The sequence below is a fragment of the Canis aureus genome, chromosome 12 (assembly GCF_053574225.1).
Source record: "Canis aureus isolate CA01 chromosome 12, VMU_Caureus_v.1.0, whole genome shotgun sequence".
NCBI lineage: Eukaryota > Metazoa > Chordata > Mammalia > Carnivora > Canidae > Canis > Canis aureus.
Genome location: NC_135622.1, coordinates 61,481,363 through 61,500,088, shown reverse-complemented (window position 1 = coordinate 61,500,088; position 18,726 = coordinate 61,481,363). Strand labels below are relative to the sequence as shown.

Below are 18,726 nucleotides of genomic sequence, written 5' to 3'. Positions count from 1 at the left end.
CCAGGCACTGTGCACCCACCGGGAGCTGGGCTCATGCTGGCAGATCTTCGGCTTGCGTTTACTTTTGTCAGCAGCCAGCTCCCTGCACATCCGCCCGTAGGCCCTCACCGCTCCTCCATGCATGTCCCTACATGGCAACGAGTTCCCTGTGGCTGCAAGTCCAGCGTGGATGGCCTCCTGCAGTCACAGGCACCAGCATCCCAGCCTGCAGAGCATCACAAGGTTATTTAAGCAAGACTCTGACCTGCTCACCTTTAGGGATAGAGGTCTAGTGAAGAAAATGCACGTGTAGATCCCATAACGTGTAATGGGGAGTGCCACTCCCATCACCTCCATGAACGAAGGCCCTCTCTCCCAGCATATTCAGTTTCTGAAGAGAAAGAATGCTGCACCTCACTTGATGCAGAAGGGAGGAAAGACCACGAAATGGGTGCCTGCCGAGACCTGGTGAGAAAAGGAACATAACACAGGGATCTTAAAAAAAGGCAAACATCGAGGCTCATTGGACCTTGTCCTCGGGGCAATAGCACAATTGCATCCGCACTAAGATCCTGGAGGTGCCAAGGTGGTGGGGGGTGGTGTGTGTGTCAGGATTCCCTACCTTTGGGATCGTCGGCTGCCCTCAATCACTAGCAACAAAAAGAATGTACACGTGCCTTCACTTGCTACAATTAGCATCACAGAAAACGACACAGGTCACTCTTAGCTACAGTGTGTGTAATAAGAAGACCGTTCAGGTCTGTCTAAATTTTAGGTGTGCCGGAACCCACATTTCATTCATTGCTGCAGTTGCAAAACTACATTCCATAAATGCAAGCTGATCAGGGACCCACCAGGCATTGCTGAGGCAGGACTGAACAGGACGGTCCCTACCCTCCAAGAATTCGTTCTCGACTACGTCGAAGTCGGATTTCCCCCGGTATTTGGCAACATGGCTCCTGTGGTTTGTAAAAATTGAACTCGGACGCTCCCTCCCTACTTCTAAATAAACAAGGCCCCAGGAACTCCTGCAAGTTTAAAGCAATAACCCTTCCCACCTTCTCCATCCGTGAAGTCCTCCTCGTCCTTCAGGGCCGTGATCAAATACTTGCTTTTTGAACTGTTCCTTGATCCCTCCACTGGGTCTCCCCCCATGCACGCCGTTCACGGCCCATGGACGTGGCACCTGCTACAAACCTGCTCAGCTATTTGCCTCCCTGAGTCTCTCCCCCACCCTCCACCCCCCAGGATTGTGAAATCTTTGAGGATAGAAACCAAGCCTTTAAATGACACTGAGTCTCTGGTATATGAGACAATATCACAGACACCACAGATACTCCATCAACTCTTGTTAGAATGGATTTTGATATGGGCTCTGGAGTCAGGAAGATCTGAGTCAGCATTAGGCTCTACCAGCTGTTGGCCGTGGTCCCTTAGCTTCCCTGACTCTCTGCTTCCTTGTGTTTAAAATCAACCTCCTAGTCCTTACTGTATCAGTCTGCCATGAGGATTGAAGGAGGTAAATAAAAAGAGCCTCCTAGGTAGTAGGCACAAGCATCTTTTTTTTTTCTTTTTTTTTTTTTAACTTCACATTTTGGGGGATACAATTAACATAAAATTGTGTGATCTGAAAAGTGGGCACATGGTGATGCTGTGATGATGTGATCTAAGCATACGTTGTAAAAGGAGTCTGGCGTCCACCTAACACACCTACCGCTTCACGTATTTATCCTTGTGTGTCAGGGGAACATTTACATTCTGGGCTCTTAGCAAAATTTAAATGATACACTACAGTGTGATTTGCTAGAGTCGCCTCGGATGGGTAGGCATGGGCTCCTCAGATCTTTGTCCTACAGTTGAACGTGTGCTCTCGTTCACCAAGCATTCCCCGTTCCCCTAGCCCCAGCCCTTGCAATCACGTTTCTGCTCTCTGTTGTGATGAGTCTTTCTATTTAGATTCCACATGCAAATGATCCGTGCACGTCTGTCTTTCTCTGCTGGCTTATTTGACTTAGTCTAATTCCACCAAAGTCCATTCAATGGGTGCACGTGGCAGGGTTTCCTTCTTTCCCGTGGCCAAATAATATTCCATTTCTTAAATGTGCCACATCATTCATCTGTGGAAGGGCTGCTATTTCCATGTTTTTCCAGAAAATTCCTATTTCTCTTTCTGCTTTTATTCTCATTCCCATACTGTACAGTTTAGGAAGGTCTGAATATCCATTGACACCCTAAAGAAATCAAAGTGTCAGTCTTTTGAAGGGGTTGTGTTTTGGTGTCTTGCTATTTTCGTCCATCAAGTCCAGAAAATTTCAACAAGAAGAGAAGATCAGATGGGCAAGCGTGGTTTGAAATTCGGGACATGCTCACAGTGATTTGGGCAATCTGACCCTGGCCACCAATACTCAGTCCCTGCGTTTCCGGCCTTTTCTGGGGAGCTCTGTGGAAACTCAGGTGGCATCAGAGTCGTGAGAGAAGCGACTTCCAAAGAGGACACCCAGCAGTGCTGCTCAGATGGTCTGTGCTCCTCCTAGCTGGGGACAAGTCCCCTGGTTCCCCCAGTTCTGACCTATCAGATTTGTCTAACTCTTCTGCATGAGTTAAACGGTGAGCCCACACCTCGCACTGAAGGGCACTGGAGGAAGACACTGGCTTTGCTAAAACTGGAAGCCGCTCTGCACAAAACTGTCCTCCATGATGCGATCTCAGGAGAACAGTTCTCCCCGTGCCTCAGTCCCCAGAAGAGCGCATTCTGGAAAAGCATCTGGTTCGTTTTTATGCTCTGGACCCCAGGAATCCTGTGACGGATCGCGTTCCCTTTCTGGCTTTGGCTACTCACTAACTCAAAGCCAAACGCCTGCCCTTCCTCTAACGTGCGGGCCTCATGGAATGCAGCGCAGGGACCAGCTTCTCTACGGCCCCATTGGCGGTTTCTACCCTTATTTCCTCTTTGTCCAGAATTTCTCCCGTTTTTATTTTAATCTCTTATTTTATGTGCATTTCTAAGTTGATAAGGATTTGAAAAGATCATTTCTTTCCCTCTGGAGCCATTCCTGGGTGGCGGGTCCACCTGCAGGGGCGGCCGTAAAGCCTCAGCCAGAAGAGGCAGGTCAAGGCCTCAATCTAGAGGCCCTGGTCTGACAGGAAGGATTTTGTCCTCGATTCAAGGGACAGTTGGGGCCTCGGAGAGGTCTCGGGCAAGGCCACAACCACAAACCTCCTGAGTCTGGGAGGCGCAGGAGCTTATCCGGGTGCTGCTTCCAGGTCCAGGGCTCTGAGGTGAGGCCTGAGGCCACCTGTGCACGAAGCTGCCAGAAGTGGTGCCGATGCTGTCAGGGACCAGACTGTAATAGCAAAAGCACAGCCTGGGGAGACAGAGACGCTGTAAACCGTGAGTGGGGAGGCAGGGTCAGCGGCGTGGGGTCGGGCCCAGGGCACACCTGCCCTCCATAACCACCCGCGGCGGCCAGGCACCCAGGGTTGCCCTGCGTGGGTGTCAGGGGCCGCGGGAGCCCTGGCCACAGACCAGCTCTGCCATTCAGCATCCCTCCCCACCGGCTCCTCCTGCATCCAGAGGCACCAAGGCTCATGAAGCACCTGGCTCCCCGCCACCAGTGCCACCGGTGCCTGCGGCGCCCATAGCCGAGCACCTGCCCGCGCCAGGGCGGCTGCCAGGGAGGCGCGGGGCTGCGAGACTCCAGGGCGGGAGCGCGGCCCCAGGGTGGCCCAGGCTGCGGCACAGGAGGTCCCTCGGGGAGTCTGGGGAGGCGGCAGCTGGCTCGTTCAGAAAGGAGGCGTCTCTGGAGGGCTGCAGCTCGGGCAGATGACTGGGGAGGGCTGGGGAGATGCAGGATGCGGCATCTCGGAAGGACGATGGCTGCCCGGGCTGGAGCCCAACACGCAGCGTGGGGCCTGGCAGGGCAAGAGCCGAGGCTGGCACAGGGTGACCCCGCATGTGTGTCATCCACGAAGGTGCGCCCGCCGCCCTTGAAACAAGCACAACTAACCATGCAGCTGCCGTGGAATCTGTGGGTCTTTCAGAAGATAGAGAACACGGTTGTGTTTTAGGGGGTTTGTTAAGGGCTGTTAACAAACGAAGCTTCCCTGTTTCAGGGAGAGTCTCACCCGGATGCTTCTTTTCAGGGAGGCCACTGGGACTCGGGGGATTTTTAAAACCCTTCACTGCAAAATGCGTCATCCTGAATGACATGCGGGATTCTTCGCACCAAGATCTCTATGCTGGAGTCGTAACGTGCAGGGTGGATGACTTAGAGACCTACACGGGCTCACTGCCCGCTTCATCACGGGCAGGTCACCATCTTCCTACCCAGCCCTGGTCTACGACACTAGAACGTCTACGCTCAGGAGTTGTCCAAACATGAAATATCTGTCGTGTATCCTGTGGAGAGGACTCTTGAGTTCGAAGCCCGACAGCTACCTCCCCCCCACCTTGTTCCCTCGGAGCCCATGGGTCATCCACCCCTCGTAGGAACCTGCGGTTGTTCGGTTCTCAGAAAAGACATGCCTGAGATTTAAAGTCACACGAACATGCAAATGCTGGCAAGGGTAATTCTTGAAGGCAATGTCCACATTCACAGAAAAAAATTCTCAAAAGCCAGGAAAAGCTATTTTGCTTAATTTTCTTAGTTAGGGAGCCAGTCGACATCCTGAGATGCGTGAGTGATGGGTTTCAGGGTGAACCTGCAGGTGGGTGTGGTGTCCCCCTCTGCGGGTGGAGGCCAGACGGATGACATGGCAGGTGATGGATGATGTGGACACACACGTCCAGGGAATGGGGTGACACAGCAGCATCCTGTCCCTGCACTGACTCCCGCCAGCCTTCTCCGCTCTATCCTGTCTCAGGGGGGGTCCTCTGGACAACTCTGCTGGGCCCTGCTTGGATGTTTCTGTTAAAAACGACTGGAGAGTGCAAAAGTCCTCAGCATCATGTGTGCACCTTCCCACACAGATCCTCACTCTTTTGAAACCCATTTAAAAATATACAAACAGGGGCGCCTGGGCGGCTCAGTCACTTAAGCCCCTGACTCTTGGTTTTGACCAGGGTCGTGATCTCAGGGTCCTGGGATCCAGCCCCATGTTGGGCTTTGCACTCAATGCAAAGTCTGTTGGAGATTCTCTCCTTCTATTCCTCCCTTGCTCTCTCTCTAAAATAAAATAAAATCTTTTAAAAAGCAAAACCTACACATACATGCTTGCTAATTACATACTATAAGATAAGTAAGAGTCCTCTGGAAATTAAGAGACACTTTCCCTGTCGTCGTATACTTTACCATACTGCCGTGGGCCTATTAACAATCCTGGAGGTGGACAAGGAAGACTTTTTCGCTTCCACATGTGGACAAGGAAACAGTCTCCACGCAAATATGTCACCTTCCCCAGGTCCCCCTCCAGGTAAAGATTCAAGAGTGCTTTGCTTCTCATACACGTGTGTCACTCCTTGCGGGTCCTTGGTCACAGGCTGTCGGGACAGATGGGGAGAATAAGTAGGCCCTGGAAGGGGACGTGGTCTCCTGGACTCCGAGGCCTGGGCTCCTTCAGACAGACTGTGCTGCCCACCCTCCTTAACAACCTCCACATTTCCAGAAGGGAACTGATGCCAAGCACGTTTCCTTTAAAAATGAGTGTGTGTCTCTACCTCACTGCAGTGGAAAATATTCAAACATGGTTCTTAGAAGAAAGTTATTTAAAAAAGAGTTGACTGTATTTCCACGAGGCATCTCCTTGCTTGACACGTGGTACTGGGGCCTGCACGTGTCTCTTTCTCCCCACGGGACAGGCGTTCTGCAAGGACGAGCATCTCCACCTCCCCTCTTCATCCCTAGTGCTGGAATATGGGGCACGTTATATGTGCTCGTTAAATACACGCCCGGGAGAGAAGACAGGCCCTTCGTGAATGGCCTGATCACAGTAGCCAGACACGGTTGTGCTCAATAAATACCTATTAAACATATAAGCATGTACATGAATGATTGAAGGCTATGGATACCCCCTCACAGAAAATGCAGGGACATGAAGTGATGGGAGATGAGCCATTTGTGATATATTAAACATAAAGATTGTTCTCTTTACTTGTTTGGCGTGAAATACGTTTTCTGCAGCGAAATAACCAGGACTCTCGAACAAATACCCCCTGCTTTGTTCAGAGTGCCATCAGCAAGGATCGAGTCATCCCAAACGGGACTGGCTCCTAGTGGGATGACACAAATTGCTAGGCACCGCATCCGTTAAGCACAAATTGTGATTTCCTCATAGCAGCACAGCCTTGAGCACCCCGGCTATAAAATATACAGCGGTTAATCCAATACCAGACTGAGTATCTGATCTAAAGTCATGAGCTTTAGTTGGGTGTTGTCATGCTCGGTTTTATGGACTGACACAGAATTTCCATCATATACCCTGGTGGAGCCCCCTACAAATGTCACTCATGGTAGAACTCTCTCAGCTCACATGAGGGTGGAGAAGAGAGAAGCGTATTTTTTTTTTCTGAGATTGAGGTGCCATGCTGTTTGGTATCATTCCTTTTCAGACCCCAAGTTCAGTTGAAGGGAGAAGAAGGTATCACAGAGCCTGAATAACAGAATTAATCATCGACGAGATATCCTAGCATGCACTGTATCACTTACTGATGACCCCCTATGCGCAGTCAACTCCCAATATAGCTGACATTGCAAAATTTTATAAATAGCAAGAGCGATCAGAAGAGCAAAGTTGGCATGGCTCAAGTAGCACGCATTGCCATGGAACTAACAGCCTGGTTAGCCTTGCCAATACCGTTCCCTGCTGCTCCCGGCCTCATCAGGACCCTGAAACGTGCAATTATGTCTACTGGATGGCCGTGCTCTGGAAATTTCATGTCTAATTTCAGCAAGGTCCCTAACCTATGAAGAAAACTCAGAGTAATGCTGGCAAGCAGGATTTAAATTTTGCTCACTCTCCTTTCCATCTCCGATCCAGAGGATATTCAGACAAAGACTTCCTAGACTCTGAAGGCAAAATACCACGTCTCTGGAAAGAGATGGCTAAAATACTTTCTTTCCTGCAGTGTCTTGGCCCATTTTTGTGCACGAGCTTCACAATCATGCAGGAGCTTCATAAAGGGCTGCTCCTCCTCCCAGGAACTTCAGGGACAGGTGGGACGTACTGAGCCATTTTCCCAAGGACAGACCATGGTTCTTGCAGGGCAAGTACATGAGTCTGATCTAAGTTTATAAATTTAGTAAATGGGGATTCCAAGCCTTAAAGTCAGAACTTCTCAATCAAAATTGCGTGTGCGGAGTATTCTCAGTGCACACTCCGTGTCCACCAGGGTGTAATGTGCATAGAGATGTGCTCATAATGCTGTTTCTGCAGCCCCCAGAAAGCAGTGTGTGGACACCCTTGAAGTACACTGCAAAATATTTAGCACTCAAAATTTTGAATCCATAGTTCCAACTGGGTACTGAAGAATATCCTTGTAGAGAGAATATGTCCTCTGTGTTTTCTTAAGTAGGCAATCTGGACACCATACATTGTCTTTGGATTTGAGGCGGATCGCTTGGGGGGAGGGGCAGTTGCATGTTTCTCATATTTCGCTTCTGGAAAATAAAAGTAACTTTAGATGTGATTTATGTCAGTGGAGTAGGAGTTTTTACATCTACCATATATTGGAATATGTACTACGGAATAGCTAACCATTTTCGTACCGGGCATAATAGTGTTGCCGTAATTAACTTTAACACGATACACAAGCCACAGCTGAGGTAGCTATGCTAGTGAATGCACGACCAGAAAATACTATAAATATCTTTCCTTTTATGCCTCAGATCCTATTCTTCAACTGTTGGAACCAAAAATACACACACCAACATTTCACCCATGCTGTCACTTATTCACACAGAATACCATTAGATCTCTCATTGCTCTCTGCTTATAGGAGGGTAAATAGAGGCACAGCACCTAGTATGAGGAACGACAGAGTTACGTCCTGGGAAAAGTGCTAACTACACGTGGACTACTTGTCATTGCTCCCAGAAAAAGCTTGAGGGAGCTGAAGGAAAAAAAACACATGCATCTAGCTGGGGCGGGGGGGCATAGAAAGCTATTTTAAACCTGTGGAATTATCACTATGGCCTCTCTAAGATAGGAATTCCACCCTGAATCAGATCAAGGGTGGACCTGTTCCCTGGATCCATGGAGCACCATGTGGGGAGGGTGATGGGCCCCTGCATTTCCCTACTGAGGCGACCCACTTCTTTATAGACTCACCTTGGAGATGCACACCTGTTGCATGCGGTGACGGACGCTTCCTTTGAAAGGTCCTCAAGTTCCCCACTCCTGAGGTCTAAGAAACCCTCAGATTCTATAATGACAAGTGGCAGTGGACAAGCTCGTGTAGATCTTCACAGATTTCAAGGCCTCCAGGAATTTTGTTTCATAGGAGAAGGAGAAAGGGAAAGGGAACCAAAGTGTTAGAGTTCTGTTGCGAGAAAATGCGTGAGTAATGGAGAGCAAGAATGTGTCTGAAGATGATACACTTGTCCTACACTGGCTTTACCTCAAGGGCAATCCCTGTAGACATAGGCAAGAGAAAACACACACATGCACACACACACACAAAAGTGGTTTAAGAGTGAATTCACTAACATATTGGTACGATATTGAAAGCACCAAACTGCATTGCATGAAAATGTGAAAGACAAGATCCACGTAAAGAATATTGTTGAAATATGAAGGACAGTGGCCTGGGCTGTGAGCAGGTCGCCATGTGAGGCAGAAAACCAACCACGAGCTGGCCAAGGAGAAGTGTTTCCTTTCTTTGAATTTCTTCTTTCCTCTGCTGGCCACTCTCTCAAAGTAACTCTGACCTCTGAGTCCTCTTCCTCATTTCTTCATTTGCTCGTCCATCTGAATGCCTCCTAGGGGCCGGGAGGCCTGCTGGCTGGGGGGGCTCAGGCCATGTTGGAACCGAATACCCTCTGCCTTTGAGAGAACGCACGGTCAAGGAGGAGAGTCTTCTTTCTTTTAATTTTATTTTTATTTTATTTTTTTACTTGAGTTCATTTTGCCAACATATAGCATAACACCCAGTGCTCATCCCATCCAGTGTCCCCCTCAGTGCCCATCACCCAGTCACCCCCACCACCCACCCACCTCCCTTTCCACCACCCCTTGTTCATCTCCCAGAGTTAGGAGCCGGAGGAGAGTCTTCTCTTTCAGGCGCGATACTACTTTTATCATTGGATCTATACCACCCACCGTGATGGTGAGGACATTTGTAAGCTAGAATTCGCATAAATTTTCTCGTACTTGTCAGCTGTTCCTGTCTCTAAAATACGCCAGGGAAACCTGCTAGAGTAACTCCATTGTATCCTAGAGGATTAGCACTGAAACCAGTTTTTATAAATAGCCCAGAGGACCTTCCTCTCTGTTAGACTCCGTCCCCCCAAGTGTCTTCCATAGGCCAGCGAAGCACGCAGATTCATCCTGCTTTACAGAACTCGCTGTCCCTGGGGAGACATGTCCCCCCTGGAGATTAGGGGGGAACATGCTAGAAGTCCTGCCCTAGGGGTGAGCAGAAAGTGCCAGGGGGGTGCGGTGAAAGACAGCTTTGCTGGCCATGGGCAGCGTGGTCAAGAAACATGATTAAAAACCGTTGTGTCCGGGGCAGCCCGGGTGGCTCAGCGGTTTAGCGCCGCCTTCAGGGCCTGATCCTGGAGACCTGGGATCGAGTCCCATGTCAGGCTACCTGCGTGGAGCCTGTTTCTTCCTCTGCCTGTGTCTCTGCCTCTCTCTGTGTGTCTCTCATGAATAGATAAATAAAATCTTAAAAAAAAAAAAATTAAGGGATGCCCTTTGGCCTGAGTACAAATTTAAATGGGTCTTCTCCCGTTCTCATAATTTTGCTGAGACCCCAAAGCTGAAAAGGGATAAGATGTCCAAGCTATGACAAACAGAGCAACAAAGTCCAGCTACACGGTGGCCAATGAGACCTTTCCTTATCTGCTGTTACCGCCGAAGTGCAATAAAAGTCCAGAAACCAACGGATGGGGGAAATTCTTCAGAAGCTGTGTAAGAGAAGCAGGCTTTATGGTTCTTGGTCCCTCTCTGTGTTAGGTTTCTGGGGCTCAGGTGTCAGAGTAGCACACAACTGGCTGATGTAAACAATGATTTCAGTCTGGAGACCAGAAGCCAGAAATTAAAGTGTCACAGGGTCGGGTCCAGAAATCCAAGTGTCACAAGGTCGGGTCCCTCTGAGGACTGGGAGGCACAGTCCTTTCCAGTCTCTCTACCTGGCTCGTCCATTTCCACCTGCACCCTGAGCTTCCCCCACTTCACCTTTTCTCCTGTGTGTCTGTCTCTGTTCCAAACTTCCCTTTCTTATAAGAGCATCACATCAGTCAACTCAAAGTAGAACCCACCGGAGCAACTGTCTCCTTTCTCAAAGTCCTCATCTCCAAATACAGACTCATCTTGAAGTCCTCGAGATTAGGACACAAATGTGTGAATTGGGGGCAAACCCAATTCAAGTCTCAACACTCCAGTTTTCTGGCTCCTAAAAATTCATGTCCTTTATGCAAAACACACGCATCCTGTCCCAACATCTCCAAAGTCCTAGCCTGCCCCAGCATCATCGGTAAATCCAAACCCTATCTAAATATCATCTAGATCAGGGAAGGGTGACATTCGAGGCAAACTCCTTTCCAGTTGCAAACCCATGAAACTAGACAAGTTATCTGCTTCCACAGTACGATGATGGGACAGGCAAGGACAGACCTTCTCCCACTCTGGAGGGGAGAAATCCGAAGGGAAGAAGGGGTCAGGGTTGGAAACATAGGACCAATTCTGTTCAGTTTAAGGCTGGACAACAGTCCTCTCGGGCTTGATGCTCTGCCCTTGGGCCAACTGAGGCAGCACCTTCATCTTCCCTTCACCAGACTTCACCCCATCTAGGAGCAAAGGCTCCCAACCCCGAGCTGCGGGGTCTCAGCCTGCCAGAGGCTGAGGCACCTGGCTCCCACCTGGAGAAGCCAGGCCCGGCCTTCCTGGGCTGCCCAGCAGAGTGAGTGGGCCGGGTGCTCCCAGAACCTCCTCCGGCAGGAGCTCCAGGAATTTCTAGGAATCAGAGGACTTGGAGGGAGAAGGCTGGAAGTGCGCTCACTCCTGAGCAGAACGGGCACTCAGGACTGGAGAGGAAGGCTGAAGCCCTCTACAGGAAGGGGGCTGTGGACTTGCCCCTGTGCACGTTTGCTTCTGCTCATGCTATTTCTTGTCCCTGCTTGGTTATTTAGAATTTAGGAACTGCTGGTGCTGCACACAGCTCTGCCTGTACTGAAAGGGCGGTCCGGCTAATAAAACTGTCTTGGAAAAAAGCAGTGAAGATCTGTACTACTTTGACCATAAGAAGATGCAACAGAGACAGAGAGAGGGAAATAGTGAGATTGGGGGGGGGGGAAGGAGAGAGGAGGAGAGAGAGGGGAGAGAGGGAGGGAGCTGGGGGGTGGGGAGAGGGAGAACAAAGGGGGGCTGGGTCCAGCATGGGCCCCAGAAGAAAAGAGCAGCAGGTTCCGAAGCTCAGGTGTCAATGGAGGAAAGCCTTGGGGGAGCGCGGGGCTCATGTAGGAAAGGTAGAGAAGCAGCCCCGGCCACAGCTCATGGCTGAGTCAGAAGGAGTCCTTCCTAGGACGTTGCCTCATCGCAGGCTGAGGGGAAGGGGAGCTACATCTGACATCTCTGGGGACCACCTTCTCGGCCAGGCTCATCCGTAGGCACCTTCCCCCTGCAGTTGTACCAACCTCACCCCCCAAATCTACAGGACACCCACACGCTCCTGGGTGCCTCACCTTGGGGGATATCATCAAAAGTAATGATGCTGTCATTACCCTGGATGAACATGTTTTCTCTAAGAAGAAATTAAGATGGGGGGCTGGGGTGGCTCCGTCTGTCAAGGGACAATGCCAGTTTCAGCTCAGGGCCCTGGGATTGATCCCTGCATCAGGCTCTGTAGTCAGCAGGGAGTTTGCTTGCCCTCTGTTCCTCCCCCCACCCCACTCATGCTGTCTCTCTCTCTCTCTCTCTCTCTCTCAAATAAATAAGTCTTTTTAAAAAGGAAGAGATTAAGATACATCAGTAGCTATGTGTAGAGAAGTCAGATTTGGTGGATTTTTACATTGTACTTCCGAAACTGGCTATCAGTTCCTTTCTACTTTACATTCTTATAAGCATGCTTACACATATGCTCACAATCACACGTCCTCTTCTTGACTGTGTGAGATGAAGGTACTGATAGAAAACAGGAGCAGAGCCTCCAGGGGAAGTGGCCTCCTCAGCCCCGAGGAGGGAGGACAGGTGTCATCCCCTGCCCTCCCTACACACTGCCAGCTGAGGAAGTGCACACAGCATTTTTTTGGAGCATGTCTGTCTCTCATTCATTCAGATGGCAAAGGGTTGATGTGTAACAGGCAGGAACCGTCTCTCCAGCCCACCTCACTGGCTGCCCCTCCGCTGGGGCACAAGGTAGGGGGGCCGCAGGTGGCACTGTGCAGAAAGTCAGCGGGCTGCTTAGGAGGATGGCCAACCGGGGCTTTAGGAAACGGTTATTTACCTTTTTAATAAATAATAATGAGGATAATGATAATCATAAATCCCTGGGTGTCCGGTCAACAAACAAAAGCCTTTTCTAGAGCAGATTCTCACCAAAAAGAAAAGGGGGGGAAAAAAAAGATTGAAGCTGATTAATGTAAGTGTAACAAAAATAAATTTTGTTTCAATTGCAAAAGCAATTGCCTTCTAACAAACGCAGGGCTAATGGGACCAGTGTGAACATGTGAAACAGCTTTATCTGGAGCCACAAATATCCCTCCTGTAACTAGCTGGGCTTCACTTGTGTGTAGTGTGCGCGTCCAGGGTCATGATGTAAAAATGTATTTCATATGGCAGGTCACGGTCATAAGTTTGAAAGCCACTGCTCTGTGCTGCACAGCCCTTGTGCCCCTTTGTGTTTTTATTAATTGTGAGAGAGATAAAGCTGGAGAGGCAGAAAGCGTAGAAGCATGTTTTGCCTACATTGCAGAGGGCAGCGGATTTTGCTCCAGCGTGAAGGGCTCCCTTGAACATGAACCCATAGAGTCCGAAGAGCCAGGCTGCACGCTGGGGCAAAGAGTCTGATGGGGGTACAGGACCTGGGAAACCAGCTCAGGGTCTGTGGTGAAAATTCTGATAGTCTTGAGAAGAGCCTAAGTACCTGCAGCGATAGTTGAAACCAGCAGGGAATCCTGGGGTGACTCAGGTGGGGGACTTGCTGGAGCTCCCTGGGGTGTGTGAACAAATAGGCATATTCACTCACCGGACATTTATGGAGCCGCTCCCTACCGCGTGCCAGGAACTGCTAGAGGCGTTGGACAAAGAAAGGTTAAAATAATAGCAACAGCAATCCCATGTGTGGGCATCTCATGATGCACAGGTGGCATTCTGAGCACTGGAGGATGAGGGCGCAGGTGCTGGCCAGGCCGCCGAGTGCCGGCAGCTCTCGGGCATCGCTGCTGGAATGCAAAATGGGGTGCCGCCACATGGGAAGGGAGTTCCTTGGTTTCTTACAAAATTAAATATACTCGTACCATGGGATCCAGCAATTGTGCTCCTTGGTATTTACCCAAGGAATTGAACACCTAGGTTCGCAGGAGAAAAAATTCATATGGTCATTTATCGCCGCTTTATTCATAATTGCCAAAACTTGGAGGCAACCAAGATGCCCTCTGGTAGGTGAGCGGATAAATACGCTGTGGTCCGCCCAAAGGGATGTTACTCAGCACACGCACAGAAGTGAGCTGTCAAGCCATGAAAAGACCTCGAGGAACCTTCAGTACATATTTCTAAGTGAACGAAGCTAATCTGAAAAGGCTACACACTGCGTGGCTCAAACTATAAGGCAGCCTGGACAAGACAATAACAGCTATGGAGACAATAGAAAGATCAGGGGTTGTTGGAGGTGGGGGCAGTAGGGAGGGGTGATTTTTAGGGGGAGCACAAATGATATTTAGAGCAGTGCAACTCTTCTGCATTTTGTGATAATGGTAAATGCGTATCATTATCCCTTTGTCAAAACCCATGGAGTGTACAACACCGAGAGTGAGCCACAGTGTAGACTATAAGCTGTGGGTGATTATGATGAGTCAATGTAGGGTCACAAATTTTCACTAATTTAGCATTCTGGTAGGTTGTGTCCACAGTGGGGCAGGCCGTGCGTGCATGGGGACTGGGGATTTATGGGACTTCTCTGTACTTTCCACCCAATTTTGCTGTGTACCTGAAACTACTGTAAAAAATAAAGTCTTTAAAAAAAAATACATAGCTCATGTGAATAACAAAAGAGACAAAACATGAATTTTGGAGGCAGTAGGTTTGAGTGATTCTTTTGTTTTTATTAAAGGTCAAGGGCTACGTGATGAGATCCACTAAAAAATATGAGGGAGGGAGGAAAGAAAGAATATGGGAAGGAAGGAAAGCAAGAAGGAAGGAAGGAAGGAAGGAAGGAAGGAAGGAAGGAAGGAAGGAAGGAAGGAAATGAATGGATGGATGGATGGATGGATGGATGGATGGACGGACACCGGAATTGGCATTTTCAGTCCAAGGTAAACTATTTCAGAGTCTTAGAACACCCAAGCCTCTGTTATTCAAACTTCAATAATGTCTCATTAATAGACGAAATCAGTGGGGTTTAACCAACATTGTTTAAGAAATGGAATAGAAAGTAGTCTGAATTACACTTAATAAGAAGAGATATTCACTTGTGACCTTTGGTTTCTGCTTCATATGTGTATTGCTTGCGTGCTCATCATGATGTAAAATCATGTTTTATTTTTTTTATTTTAAATTTTTTAAATCTTTATTTATTTATAATAGTCACAGAGAGAGAGAGGCAGAGACCCAGGCAGAGGGAGAAGCAGGCTCCATGCACCAGGAGCCCGACGTGGGGACTCGATCCCGGGTCTCCAAGATCGTGCCCTGGGCCAAAGGCAGGCGCCAAACCGCTGCGCCACCCAGGGATCCCTAAAATCATGTTTTAAAAGTTTCAGGGTCAGGGGCAGCCCTGGTGGCCCAGCAGTTTAGCACCTGCCTTCAGCCCGGGGTGTGATCCTGGAGACCCGGGATCGAGTCCCACATCAGGCTCCCTGTATGGAGCCTGCTTCTCCCTCTGCCTGTGTCTCTGCCCCTCTTTCTCTCTCTATCTCAAATAAATAAATACATACATACATAAAAGTTTCAGGGACCCTGCCCTGTGCCCTCAGCTGTGCATTAATGCAGCATACCCTCTGGCCGGGCAATTGAGAGAATAAACGAGTGACAACATCAACAAGACTATTTTAGCAACTTTAAAGCGCGCGCTGATGAACCCAACAGGTAGTGACAGTCGTTGGCAGCCTGTGTGTCGAGGGGAGGCGCAGCAGCAGGCGCATAGTAAGCCCTCTCAGTATTGCACTTGTGTTTAAATGCAATGCAGGAGGTCAATATGCAAAGACCAGGAGGATAGAAAGTTCTAGGTGGCTAGAATAAAACACCAAGGCCCTAAAGCACTGTGGGAACAACAGGGTAAAGTGGGATCTGGAGAGTCAGGTGCGTTCAGTTTAAACCCGTTACCACGTGGGAAGATACAGAGAAGGAGAACCCCAGGTAGGCAGGAGATCTACAGATCAAACCCCGGGTCCAGGTCTGAGGCGGAGGTAGGCAGAGAGGAGCGGCCAGACTGCGAGTGGAGGCGCTCATTTCGGGAGAGCCGACCAAGAGAGAAGACGAGAAAGAACCGTCCTGCGGGCCAGCGTCTCAGGCGCGGAGCAGTGCGTGTGGTCAGAGCTCATCCAAGACTGGTAAGTTCAATTTAATGAGTCAAGTATTTACCCCGTGATATTTTTAGTGCATTATTGGCTTAGCAAAAACGTTTCCTGTTCAGAGGGGAAAGGAACATTTCATATGTATCCTGACGGTGTTTTCCTAATTTTGAGAGACTTCTAGAATATCTTACCCTCCTTCCATAATAGTTCTTTAAGTGAAGGGTCTTCTTTGTAAAGATCATTGGTAAGAGACAATAATAACCATAGAAATAGTCAGCTGGGGCTCTGCCCAAATGTAAATCTTAAGACTCTGAGCATGAATTATATCTGCAACAATGTTTACGATTAGGTATCTTGCTTACAAATACAGAAGTATTCACACATATATGAAATGTATACTGGCTATAAAAAAAGATGACCCCTAGGCCTAGCCCTGATACACATTCAGTGGTTTTAAAAATAGCAGATGAGTTTCCGTTTTACTAAATTAGACTTTCAGGAGGCATGTGTATCCTTTCCGAGGGCCACATTTTCCATTTGTTAGCCTAAAACTCCTTTAAATACTAGGTTACTAATGATGTTGCAAACATGTATTTTTTTTTAATACTGTTCCCATGAGAAGCCTGCAGGTCTCAAACACCCCTCCTCCCACTTCCTTATTTTAAAACTTTTCCTTAGAAAGGAAAAGAAAGACAGACAGAAAAAGTATACAGATGAGTTATTTAGTTGTCTTTTCCCTCCACCTCCCCTCCCAATCCTCAATAAATTCTGGAACATGGAATAGGTATGGTAAGATCATGTTACAAAATAGCAATCTAGGTAATCCTCTCTGAAAGTTCTTACCTTGTCTATGGAATACAAGGAGGAATCTGCTCCAGGACATTCCTTACAAGCCTCCATGCCTGCTCGACCTCCTCCCGTCCCTGCCCTGCGTTGACTGAAAGACCCCTGGAGTCACCACACTGACCTCCCATCATCCCCGCCTGCCCCCTCACAACTAATAAACAACCCGGATTGCCTGGCTTTCTCTTCTCCAAAGATGACCCATCTTTCTCAGAACAGAAGTTGCGCTTCTTATCTGAAAGGGTAAATATTAACTTCTATTTCCTCCCAGAAGATCATAGCACTAGAAGAAGAAACTCATTCTTTTCCAGCTTTATATTGCACTCCCCTAATTCTCATTCTAAAGTCACACGTGACTTTTTGCTTACGGAGTGAAAAAGGCAAATAAATATTGAATTGGCTGTAGATTTTTTCAAAAACGCATTCTCTCTCGAAGTCTGAAATACCAGATGCCCTCATAGTTTGCATGAAAATAATGCAACCGAGCTAAATTCTCTCAAGCCTTCTGGCTAGAGTATGCATCTGTCCCTGGGTGTTGGGGGAAGAGCAGCGTGGAGCCACCCATTCCACCCACCCACTCCCCTGCGGCGTGCCCAGTGGCCGGAATGGCCGGGAAATGCGTGAGCTGAGCCAGGAACGCGATTCAGGGCTTGCCTTGTGGGAGCCAATATGAATTGTCACACACCGCCTCTGGTTTCATACCTCTCCAGACTTCAGGTCACCCGGTATGCGTGGCTGCAGATTCCTCTGGTTCCGAGGGCTCTAAAAAAAAAAAATAAATAATAATAATAATAATAATAATAATAATAATAATAATAATAAATAAATTGCCAGCACGACCGACCTGAATATCACAAGTGCAGGATGCGGTGTTTTTCTTTAGGATGCTTAAGGAGGGGGAGGGTACCGCGATGGTGGAGTATGGATCACACATACGACGGTCTGTGAAACATGCGAAAACGTGGTACCATTTCACGTTATTGAAGACATCAGAAAACTGCAAGGCTTGGGTGCTGCAGTATTATTTGCAGGGAGGGCACCTGAAAGGAGGAGGGCTCGGGTCCCGTAAATAGTCCTAAGCGGCTGACTCCTCTCGTGAAACACTCTGGGCAGTTATCTTGGGAATCGCTCAAAGTTGCCAGCTCCCCGGCGCTGGAGGGTGTGAAGCCAGTGATGACGACAGACAATGCATAGGAAGCGGCGGGTTGCTTTTTCATTCCCCCCCCCCCCACCCATAATATCCGCGGATGGGGGAAGAGCGACTAAATAAAGAAACACAAAGAAAACAAAAACAAAAGCAAAAACAAAAACAAAAACGGGTTTCCAAGTAGCCCAGCAGGACCGACCGGGGTTTGGGGGCTGCTTTACAGAAGCGGGCCCGACCTGGGGGTCGCCGTCCCGGAGCGGCCGGTCCCACCTCTGCACGCACGCGGGCGCCCCTCGGCTCCGAAGTTGGGATGCGCCTCGTTTTCTCTTCCGTCCGGGTCGTTTCGCTTAAAACAGCGCGCGCCCCGGGAGGCGTGCGGGCTCCTCGCTAGAGGGTCGGGAGGGAGGACGCCGGGGACCGAGAGAGGGGGAGGGGACAAAGAGGGGGACGCGGGGCGCGGGGGGAGGGGAGGGGAGGGGAGGGGGAGGGCGCGGGGCGGGCGCGGGGGCGGGGCCGCGCCGGAGCTCGCGGGGCCCGGGACCCGGTTTAGAACCTGCCTCCGGAGTGGCCAGATTGAACGCGAGGACCCGGCCCCAGCCAAACCCCCAGACCGTTACTCCGGCCTCCGCCTGGGGCGGGACGCGCGCGGCCCCGGCGCCTCCGAGGATGGAAAACCTGCGGAGCAAAGGGGACAAAACAGAAAATGCAGGCGGGGGGTGGGGGCGGGGGCGGGGGGAGAAGGAAGCCGCGCGGGCTTTATATGGCTTTCTTTGCCTTAGAAAAAAAGGGAGAAAGGGAAAAGGAGGAGAGACCGAGGGGGAGAGCGAGGAGCGAGCCCACGTGCCCGGGAGGCGTTGTGTTAAAGCGCCACCTTCCGTCGACCCGGGCGCGGCGGGCTCCCCGGGCGGGCTCGGGCGCGCGCGGCTCCGGGAA

General features: G+C 49.7%; 1 long non-coding RNA gene across 2 annotated transcripts in view; it reads right to left on the bottom strand.

The window, feature by feature from the left end:
* LOC144324735 (uncharacterized) overlaps positions 1-18,218 on the bottom strand; it is a 236,748-nt gene extending 218,530 nt beyond the window's left edge. Inside the window, exons 1-4 of one of the 2 annotated variants that reach the window (XR_013390167.1) lie at positions 17,687-18,218; positions 17,491-17,588; positions 17,349-17,408; positions 15,347-16,740 (exon numbers count right to left, since the gene is read on the bottom strand). This is a non-coding gene — a long non-coding RNA (uncharacterized LOC144324735). Of the gene's footprint in view, positions 1-15,346; positions 17,409-17,490; positions 17,589-17,686 lie in introns of both variants that reach the window. The other variant, XR_013390166.1, reaches the window with a different exon arrangement.
* Positions 18,219-18,726: the final 508 nt, after the last annotated feature.